General features: G+C 42.7%; 1 pseudogene; it reads left to right on the top strand.

Moving 5' to 3' along the window:
- The first annotated feature begins 7,223 nt into the window (after positions 1-7,223).
- LOC113835379 lies at positions 7,224-11,221 on the top strand (annotated as a pseudogene).
- The last annotated feature ends 258 nt before the right edge of the window (positions 11,222-11,479 follow it).

Raw genomic sequence — 11,479 nt, 5'->3', positions numbered from 1 at the left:
GCTCAACTCCCTAGGAATGTGCCCCTAACCAATGAGAAGTCTTGTAATTCTTTATCACATCAAGGCTCCTGAAGAAGAGTTTTTAGAATAGAAGAAGAAGCTGGAAGGAATTAAAAGTAGGACAGGAGAATTAGAATAGAAACAGAACAATACAGAAACTTGTTGTAATGCTAGCACTACAACTTCTCATGGGTTCCAGTGAGGGAATCTTTGGATTGAATAAAAGACAGCTGGTCATTCTTGCAAGGAGAATACCATTTATTACAAAGGGAGCCTTTGTAATACAGCAGCCACAGTGGAAAAATACTCACGTTAAGGGTTCATGCCTCCCAAGCCCCTCCCCACCAGCAATAGGGATGGGCGGATAGTTTGTATTCTTGCATGCAGGCCTAGTCAGAAGTCGGGAACAAGGAAGCAAATGCCTAGTCACGAGACAGTTAGTGGACCCCAAGGACACAGTGGCTCACCCTTAGTCACGAGATGATCAGCAGACCCCCAAAAGGTCCCAATAGGTCACCCCTTTTATATATAAACAAAAAATGAGCATCTATCTTAGGTCACCTGGGATGTCAACATCTGTTTTACCCATCAATGAAAAGCCTGCCCAGGCCTCATAGACCCTCTGTCTTATGTTAACAGGTGCCCCCCAACCAATCTTACCTGTCATTGATTACTCATTTGTCTTGCAGGCTCAGCTAGACCTGCGCTGAAGGGTTATCCTCTGTCAAAGAAAGCATGATTTGTTTTGTCTGAAAATGGCTCTGGACTCTCCGCCTTCCATGCAGCAAGCTTAGACTAGGACTAAAAACGGTGCTGCCCGGGTCTTAATCCCGAGGGCTAGCGACCCACTCCATTCCTTAATTGACCTGTCAGCAACAGTCCCTAAAAAAGGGAGTCTCCCGAAAGGGGAGGCGCCCTGGTCTCACAAGTTTAAATAAATTGAGTAGCCAATTGAGCCATGTAATTTGGGAAATTTAAGAGAGAAGTTTGCTGATTAAGATTTAAAGTGCCCAATTTGTCTAGAGAATAGATATTATTTTTGTGAACGTAAGACAACCTCCCCTGGGAACTTAACCAGTGTGCCTGCTGTGGCAACTGACTGGGAGGCAGCCAAGCCAGAAACTATAGCTGTCACATCAGTGGCCACAACGGCTGGCTGCCGTGATGTCAAAAATCTCTCTCGAACCATGTAAGGATGAGCTGGTTCTCTCCCGTTGTTCCACTGGTGTAGGCTTGATACCAGGAACAGGAACCACCAAGGCTGATATTCCACCATTGCAACAGTTTCTCAAGCGGCATTCCTGGAGGGAACAATTAAGCACTTCTCCCCAGGGAGTGTCACTGAACATAACAAAGAAAAGGGTGGAAGAACATAATTAAGCAGATCCGGCCAACACTTTGGGCCAGGTTGAGGAGGTGATCTTAAGGTCAACCACAGGAAATATGTTTCTTCTACATCCTTTCCCAGGCTAAGGTTGGAGCTGACCATAACCAGCCCCACCTGACTCTAAGGACCCGCAGGCATCACGACAGGCAGGTTTTTTTCTGTGCAGAGGACCACCAATGATGGTCTGCTGCAGAGTTAACATTGAAGTGACCAGCTCCCCATTTCAGCAGCCATGACAGTAACACGTGCTTGCCATGACCTTGTCCTAGTCACTAGAAGTCAGATGCCTGCCTCGTGGCAAGGAACCAATCAGAAGTTAGCTGGTGGCACTATGCTTTACGGCTCTGGGTGTGCTTTATGGACAAGTGCACAGCAATGACTCACAGAGCATAGCAACCACCCTGGGAGGGCCTATGGGCCATAACAACCAGTTGGCCAATCAACACAGGGCAAGCCCTCCAAGCCTGGAGGCACACCAATCGTGAGCTTGTGCGTACCCCTAGACACTCCCCTTACGCTGCCCTACAAGATCTCTATGCAGCTGGTTCAAGCTGTCTTTGCTAGCCATCTGCCATGGCAGGTGGGTGAAACACCCAAGCTAACATGGGGTTAACTCATTAAACAGCAATAAAGCCTCATGCAGTTTGCAGCAAGTTTTCGAATCCATCTGGTGTTTGGGGTGACTGCAGTCCTTGGCTGAGACCCTGGAGGCCTGAGTTTTCCGGGGGTCTAACAACATAAGCATCCACAATTTAAAAAATTAAGGTATAGAGAATAAGTGATAGAGTAGACTGAGGGGAGCCAAGGTGACCCTCAAGGTCCCCCTTCTTTACTTCAGCTAAATAGGCTTTCAAAGTGTGCTGGGCACATTCCACAATAGCCTGCCCTTGGGGGTTGTAAGGAATACCAGTTTGGGGGAGTAATTTCAAAATCTTGACAAAAGTGATTGAAACCTCTGCTGACATAGGCGGGGTCACCATTGGTCTTAATTTGTTTCGGGACCCCCACGTAAGCAAAAGCCTGTAGACAGTGGCTCTTAACATCTTTCACCTTTTCACCAGAATGGGCAGAGGCAAATATTAGTCTGGAAAAAGTGTCTACAGAAACATGGACAAATTGTAATTTACCAAAGGATGGCATATACGTTATATCCTTGTGCCACATGTGACTGGGCAACAGTCCTCGGGATTAACTCTCAAGTGAGGCACAGGAAGAAATTCTACACAAAGAGGGCAATTTTAAACTATTTGAATAGCTTGTTCCTTGGTTATCCCAGTATGAAAGTATAAGGACCCTGCACTGAGATGAAAGCACTTATATAAGGATTGTGCTCTAGAGAGCTCTTGTGAAACTGCAATGATTTGAGTATACCTGTCTGCCGTGTGATTTCCTTCACTGAGAGGTCCTGGCAAATGGGTATGGGCCCTAAGATGTACCACAAATACAGGTTTGCTCCATTGCCACAACAGACCCTGTATCTGTAACAAACTCTCTTGTACTCTAGAGATGGGGCAACATAGGCAGCCGTCTCCAAGGGTAGGACAATTTGAGCTACATATTGACTATCAGTATAGATGTTTAGTGCTTCCCTGGGGAAGAGTTGTAGAGTCATGGCCAAGGTTAAAAGTTCATCCATTAGGGCAGAAACTGCAGCAATTCTGGCTGTCTTAATGATAGGATAAGATACAACTACAGCTGTCCCTTTTGAAGAGCTGTCTGTGAAAAATCACTCACCCCTGGGAAATAGGCTGAGAGACTATAATCTTTGGGAAAATCAAAGGATGCATCTTTAAAAAGCAAACCAGATTATTGGATGGGTAATGATTATCAAAATCACTCTGGGTAGCAGAGAGAAAAATGGCCCAATCATAACTATTATTTTGTAACATCTTTAGAAACTTGAATATCTATCAACTACCATATGTGCATATTTTAACTTGTCAAACTTTGTAATATGATTAACATCCATTTGTCATGATTAGGAAGTAGACCTCAAAGGTTCACTCCTAAATTAGCTACTGGTAGGTACTGTGGGTACACTCCACATTGTTTGATGATTTGAAAATCAGTCTCTCTGGTTAAGCTGAATTGTTTTCTTAAATTCCTGCTATTCTGATGATGAAAGTTATGAGACTGCCACATTCTCTCTATCTGGGACAAAGCAATCAGTTTTGTTAATTTATCTGTGGATTTGTTCCCTTCAGTCAGTGGGCCAGGAAGGTTCCAGTGGGCTCTTATATGACCCACAAAACATGGCAATTTTCTTAAGCGAATTGTATTTTGAATTTGCTCAAATAATATTTTTAACCTGATCATTATTAGTTTCTATGCATTGAATTTTCTCCATTACTTAAAGAGCTTAAAAAACATCATGATTATTATTATTTATTTTTTGTGGTTTTTTTGAGACAGGGTTTCTCTGTGTAGCTTTGGATCCTATCCTGGCACTCTCTCTAGAGACCAAACTGGCCTCGAACACACAGAGATCTGCCTGCCTCTGCCTCCCAAATGCTGGGATTAAAGGCATGTGCCACCAACGCCCGGAAATCATGATTATTGTATACAAATTAAATGAATCATTTACTAGGAGCTGAAAGACCATTGCAACAGCTAGTAACTTGATGACCTGAGCTGTGGTTGGAGCCATCTGTTCCACATATTTCTTTCCATCAATAACATAAGCTACTCTCCCATTAGAGGAGCCAGCAGTAAAAACTAACAGCATTTTTTATAGGATTGCTTTTTACAATTTTTGGGAATCTAAAAGGATGCATTATCATAAATTGAAACAGCCCATGAGCTGGAAACTGATTATCAATTCTCCTTGAAAATTGAGCAAAGGCAATTGCCCATGAATCACTGTTCTGAAACAACTAGTCAACCTGTTGCTTGGTATAAGGGACATGTATCACACTTGGTTCTCAGCCAAGTACCTCCTAGATTCCATACAGCATTTCTGCACCATGCAGGCTACTGCTTCAAAATAAAGGTTTAATACTTTGGCTGGTGAGACAGGTAGGTGCAACCACAGTAATGGTCCCTCCTGCCACAGAACAGAAGTTGAACTATGCTTTGAGTGGAGCATATAACCTTTCCATGGCTTTGTATTGCTAACATAATATCTGCTGATGTTGGATTACATTCTCTAACAGTAGAAGAACTTGCCTACCCTCTTAGTTAGCTGTCTGGGTGAATCGGGATCACTATCTCCTCATAGAATCTCATTTAAAGGTTTAAATCATCACTAGATGCCCCCCAAAAAGGGATGTAACTGTTGAATATTTTTTAACTTATAAAAAATCACTCAAAGATTGTAAGCTATCCTTTCTAATTTTTATTTTTAAGCCTAATTTCTTTAGAATACAACATACGTCCCAAACAATTTTTGAGATTTACTTAAAGTTTCTGAGCAGTCTTTTCCAATCTAACCTTTGACGCTCTCATTAGCTGACAAGGCCTCATTTGCATCTTAGCTGACACAATCTAATTTGCACCTACACAAGCACCATTCCAGGTTGGGTGTTCTAATAGGTGGCTGTCTCCTGAGGCTTCTTCTCAAAAACTTTTTTCAAATTGTGTATCAACTTTTACTTTCTAGATTTTATTTTTTAACCATAAAAATTTAGGAGGGGGGGCTGGAGAAATGGCTCAGAGGTTAAGAGCACTGACTGCTCTTCCAGAGGTCCTGAGTTCAATTTCCAGCAACCACATGGTGAATCATAATCATCCGTTATGAGATCTGGTGCCCTCTTCTGGTGTGCAGATATACATGGAAGCAGAATGTTGTATACATAGTAAATAAATAAAATCTTTTAAAAAAAATTCAGGAGGAACTTTGTATCCTCTCCTCTGCCAAATTTCACAGAATCATCCACAGATTCCCCCTGCCCCTAGGTCAGTGGTATAGGCTTCTGTTATTTTTCCACCAACTGGCTTTGAGGACTCAAATCACTTTCCTGTTAAGACATTGACTGACTGATTGGATGCTCTTTTTGAGTATATTTAAAGAAATTTTGCTAGCTTTTTTACTATATCCGAGGCAAATTAAGTATCTCTTTAATCATATCCAAGGCATTTTAAGTGGTTTTTTAATCAACATTCATGCATTCATAATCATATTTCATACACACAGGTGTGACCACACCATACATTCATAACTTGCATACATCACACATCACTCCTTTAGCCTAGGTTATGACCAGTTTGTTGAAAAGAAAAATCCTTAATTGAAGTCTCTCATGACACAGCAGCTATATAGCCAATCCTTGAAATATGAGCAACCAAAATTTGAACAGATCCAAATTTATCTATGTTGCCTTTCTTTCTCCATAAGGTCTTAAAACAGTTTCTGGCTGGCTATATTAATAGCATTTTCTATACATTGACTGGCATCAGCCACGGTGGCAGTTCTCAAGGCTGCAAGTTTTCTAAGTTCTGACCTTGGCCTTTAGCTTGCCTTCTGTTCTCTGGCCCGCTGTAGATTGTCTGTGGCTGCTTTCCTCTCCTGCATCTCAGGCACAAACCTGGTTCCCTATTTCCTCTTCTGTTGGGATTCTGTCTGATCCAGTGCCCTTCCTGACCATGTCCAAAGCAACCTCTAAAAGGCTTTGTGCATTTCTTCCTCCCTATGCCTTGCTTTCTCTGTAGAAATAATATATTTTTAACTGGAGTACCTGCTGGTCTGATATCTGAACAAATCTTTTTTTTTTTTTAGAATAAAAGAGTTTTTTTTGCCAGGCGTTGGTGGCACATGCCTTTAATCCCAGCATTTGGGAGGCAGAGGCAGGCGGATCTCTGTGAGTTTGAGGCCAGCCTGTTCTCCAGAGTGAATGCCAGTATAGGCTCTAAAGCTACACAGAGAAACCCTGTCTCAAAAAACAACAAAAAAGTTTTTTTAATTAGATGGAGATATCAAGAAGACTCCACACACAAATTTATAAAATCTTTTTTTCCCTTTTGTTTTTGAGACAGGGTTTCTCTGTGTCTTTGGAGGCTGTCCTGGAACTAGCTCTTGTAGACTAGGCTGGCCTTGAACTCACAGAGATCCACCTCCCTCTGCCTCTCTAGTACTGGGATTAAAGGGATATGTCACCACCATCGGCTCTGAACAAATCTTAATAAACTCATTTATGTAATTTTTCTTTCCTATTACTCACTTTTTCTCATTCTATTTTTCTATTTTGTATTTTCTTTTTTAGCACTTTCTTTTTGAGGCAGTGCTACTCTATTTCCAATCCAACACCCTCCGGAGTTGAGGCAACTATGTTCAATACACCTACTCCTTACCTTAATGCTGGCCAGCCTTCCTAGGTGATCCTTCAGTGTTTACCCTTCTTTCCCAATCTCGGTGGAACCTCCATTTGTTGTAACACCAGCACTACAACTTCTCGTGGGTTCCTGCAAGGGAATCTGAGGATTGAATAAAGACAAGACACTTCATTGCTGGTGGGAGTGCAAACTAGTACAGCTGCTATGGAAGTCAGTATGGCAATTTCTCAGAAAATTAGGAATCAACCTACCTCAAGACCCTGCTATACCACTTTTAGGCATACACCCAAAGGAGTCACACTCATACCACAAGGACATTTGCTCAACTTTGTTCATAGTAACATTATTCATTATAGGCAGAACTTGGAAACAACCTAGATGCCACACAACTGAAGAATGGAAAAAGAAAAAGCAGTACATTTATACAATGGAGACTACACAGTGGTAAGAAACAATGACATCCTAAAATTTGCAGGCTAATGGACAGAACTAGAAAAAACATCCTGTGAGGTAACCCAGGCCCAGAAAGACAAATATATTATGTACTGACTCATAAATGGATACCAGACATAATGCAAAAGATACCCAGCCTACAATCCACAACCCCAGAGAAGCTTGAACCCTCTTCCAGAAACAGATGGAAGCAGATACAGAAATCCACAACTAACCATTGGGCTAAGCTCCTATTGTACAATTGAAATAAGGGAGGAGCGATAATATGAACGAAGGAGTCAAGACCATGATGGGGAAACCAACAGAATCAGCTGACCCGGGCTAGTGAGAGATCACTGACTCGTCTGACAACTGGGGATCCTGCATAAGACTGAACTAGACTCCCTAAATATAGGTGACAATGGTGCAGCTGGGGCAATATGTGAGGCCGCTGGCAGTGGGTACAAGAGCTAACTCTAATACACAAACTGACTTAGTGAAGCCCATTCTATCTGGAGAAATGCCTTGTTCAGCCCAGACATGGGGGAGGGGTACCTTGGTCCTGCCTCACCTACATGATGGGTCAGACTTAGCAGACTTCCTAGGGGAGGCCCTACCTTCTCCAAGGAGCAGATGGGAAGTGGGGTGAGAGGGAAGTAGGGGGAGTGGGAGGAGAGGAGGGAGGGGAAACTGGGTTTGGAATGTAAAAAAATAAATTAATAAATTAAAAAATATTTTTAAAAGAAACTGATGTGGAAAAATACATAGCAGAGAGTTCATTCACCCTCGATTTTTCTAAGTTCCCTACTTGCTGAAGCATCATGTCTGAACCCTGTGGGGGCATTGAAGCTGATCTTCAAAGCCCCTGATATTGCACAGGTCTTAAATACATTTTAAAAAGCTCTTGGTTACTGCCAAGGCGTGTGTGCCACTATGTACCCTTGTGACATGTTATTGTGGTTCACAAGTGTCAGATCTGGGCAGGACTATTCGTTGCTTACCTCCTTTGGAAGCTTGTGTGGTGACTTCTAGTACCATGAAAGGTAATCCTCAGCAAGGCAGCATTGGGGCCAGTTCCAAAGCTCAGGATACTCTGGGCTGTGTGACAGAAGCACATGTCTTCAGCAATAGGGATTTACCTTACACCTCTCAGGGACAGCTAAGGGCAACAGCAATAGCCTGAAATGTTTTGGAGCCTCTTGGACAAGCCTGACCAACAATTCAAAAAAAGGCTTCTCATGCCTGGTATTGGGGTTTTGTTGGGTAATTTTGGGCTCTTGAGGAAACATTGTTAGGCCAGATGGGAAACTTTCCTTTAAACTATATATGTGTATTTATAAACTGACTTATGTAGTTATAGGTATTTTATATAGATGGCTAATATCATTCCTCATGACTTTTTCAGACATCTTTATTGTTATTTACCCTCCTCCCTCCTTCTGTATTTCTCTCTCTTCACCCTACCCCCCAACCTTGGTAATGGTCCCCTTGGCTTTCCTGGTTTCTGCAGTTACCTCAGTTACCTCAGTACTCACATTTGAAGATTTGGAACTAGGAGCCTCAGATGAGAGAGAATGTGTCATCAACTTATTTTACCCATGGGGCAAATAGGCATGTAGTTTAATTCCAAATATTTGGGGATTTCCTCAATGTCTTTCAGTTATTGAACTCAGTTTTAGTTAAAATGTACCCAGAGAAAATGATTAATGCTTTACATATATATGAGAAGGTGTGATCTTCATTTATTCTATGTAATATTCTGTATATGTCAAAAAACTGAAATAGTTAATATCAGTCAAGCCTATTGTAGCCTTCCTGATTTGTTTTTTTTTTTTTAAAAGTATTATTTGCTTGTAAGTGTGTGTGATATGTGGGTACTGGTGAGCACATGCCATGGTGTGTGGAGGTCAGAGGACAGTTTTGGGGAGTCATTTATCAGCCACCATCTTGTTTTGAGCCAGCGTCTCTCGCTGTTTGGGTTGTACTGTGGATATTGCCTGTGGACTCCACAGCAGCAGGTCTGCACGCTTCTGGGCAATTCTCCCTGTCTCCCACCTGACTGGAGGAGTGGTTGGTTACATATGCATGCCATCACATCTAGCTGTTTTCTTTTTAAAATGTGGGTGCCAGGAATCAAACCAGGCCACCAGGCTCCCACGGCAAGCACTTGTACCCAAGAGCTGTCTCCACAGCTCCTTGTTTCGTAGTCTCAACTCTAAGGACTCGGGTATTATGCTGGCCTGCCCCTGTCACCTGGCAGAATGCACTCAGGCAGTACCCTGGTCAGTCCAGGGTTCCATGATTGCATAGTTTGCACGAAGGTGCAAAGGACCCCTTTAAAAGACAGACTTCCGCCCACTTACACTCTTTGCTTTCTGCTCTTCTCTTTCCACTCTGTTTCCCGCGGTTCCCCTGGCACAGACAGGACATTTCCTTCTGTCCTTTCTCTGTCTCTGTGTCTTTACCTCTTTTCTCTTTCCTTCCCCCTACCCCTTCCCTTTCTAGTAAAACTTCTCACTTAAGCTCTTCTGCCTTAAGCTCTGTCCTCCGCCTCAGGCACCCTTGCCTGCCATGGAATCCACCAAGGTCCCCCAGGCAAGGTTCCTCAAGCTCTATCATAAAACATCAACTGTAATTGTGAAGTTTTATTCCTTCTTTCATTTGTCAGTTTTGTTTTGTGTGTTAATGCTTTGTCATATTACATGAGCACTGTTACTGTGTATTCATCACGAACATTTATCATAACAAAATGTCTCTCTGTCTATAGTAATCTTTGTCCTGAAGTTTGTTGTTCATAACAAAGTAATGAATTATTCTAAATATGTTGCTTGGTGTTAGGTTTATTATGCTATTTGATATTTAGATGTAGGCAAACTTTTCTTTTGGGAGGCTGGCTTCCCTTCTTACTATGAAAGCTCGACAAGCTCAGGCTTGTTTCTAACTAGCTCTTATGACTTAAATTAACTCATTCCAATTAATTTATGTTCTACCACGAGGCTTTTACCTCTATCCCATTTTGTGTGTCCCACTCGTTCCATGTCTGACTTCTCCCATCTCTGCCCTTCTTCCCAGTGTCCTCATCCTCCATGCTTTTCATTAAAACAGTGACATGCCTTCACAGTTCACAAAAAGATTGTTCCACAACATTTACATCATGAAACATTATAGTTTTGAGAATTGCTGTTTGAGAAAGTTTTTGTAAGGTTAGTGTTTCTGCTTCTTGCCTGGTGATCCCATTAGAGTAACATGTCTTCAAACTCTATGTGACAATCCCTGACACACTGCTTGATGCCCAGGGAAGACAGGGCCACCTGGAAGTCCAATTACTTCCTTAAGATCATCCAACTTCTGGATGATTACCCAAAATGCTGCATTGTGGGAGCAGACAATGTGGACTCCATGCAGAGGCAGCTGGTCCTCATGTCCCTGTGAGGGAAGGCTGTGGTGCTGATGGGCAAGAAGACCATGATGTGCAAGGCGGTTGGGGACATCCAGAAAACAATCCGGCTCTGAAGAAACTGTTACCTCATATCTGGGGAATTGTAGGCTTTGAGGATCTCACCGAAATGCCTTCACCCCATGTGAGGTCACTGTGCCAGCCCAGAACACTGGTCTGGAGCCTGAGAAGACCTCTTTCTCCCAGGCTTTAGGCATTAACCCCTAAAATCTCCAGGTCCAGAACCATTGAAATTCTGAAAGATGTGTAGTTAATAAAAACTGGAAACAAAGTAGGAGCCAATGAAGCCACACTGCAGGGCATGCTGGTATCTCTCCCCTTCTCTTTTGGGCTGATCATCCAGCAGGTTTGACAATGGCAGCGTTTACAACCCTGAAGTGCCTGATTGACATCATGGAGCAGACTCTGCAGTCTCACTTCCTAGAGTGTTCAAAATGTTGCCAGCATTTGTCTCTACTGGACAGTCACCTTGGTGCAACATCATCAGTGGGTACAAGGGGGTCCTGGCATTGTCTGTGGAGACTGAGGCCACCTGCCCACTTGCTGAAAAGCTCAAGCTTGGCCTTCTTGGCTGATCCATCTGCATTTGTGGCTGCTGCCCTGGTGGCCGCCACCACCACTGGTGCTCCTGCTGCTGCTGCAGCCCCAGTCACAGCCCCAGTCAAATCTGTTTGACTAATCCCTTCAAAGAAACCGACTCAGCCACCTTAATTTGAAAATAAAGGATTACTTCTCTCTCTCTTTTTAAAGAATTAGTGCTTCTGTGGTATACAGTTTTACATCTTTATGCCTGCAACTGTCATTTATTTAATAGATATATCTTTAATTTTTCCAGTGAGCATACAAAATAATGTTTTATTATTCTACTTCCATACACATAGATCACTGCACTTTATAGGCATGTGCACGTGTGTGCAGGTACTTGAGGAGCCTAG

This window comes from Cricetulus griseus, chromosome 4, assembly GCF_003668045.3.
Source record: "Cricetulus griseus strain 17A/GY chromosome 4, alternate assembly CriGri-PICRH-1.0, whole genome shotgun sequence".
Lineage (NCBI taxonomy): Eukaryota > Metazoa > Chordata > Mammalia > Rodentia > Cricetidae > Cricetulus > Cricetulus griseus.
The sequence above is the reverse complement of the archived record's forward strand: the minus strand, read 5'-3'. Positions and strand labels throughout refer to the sequence as shown.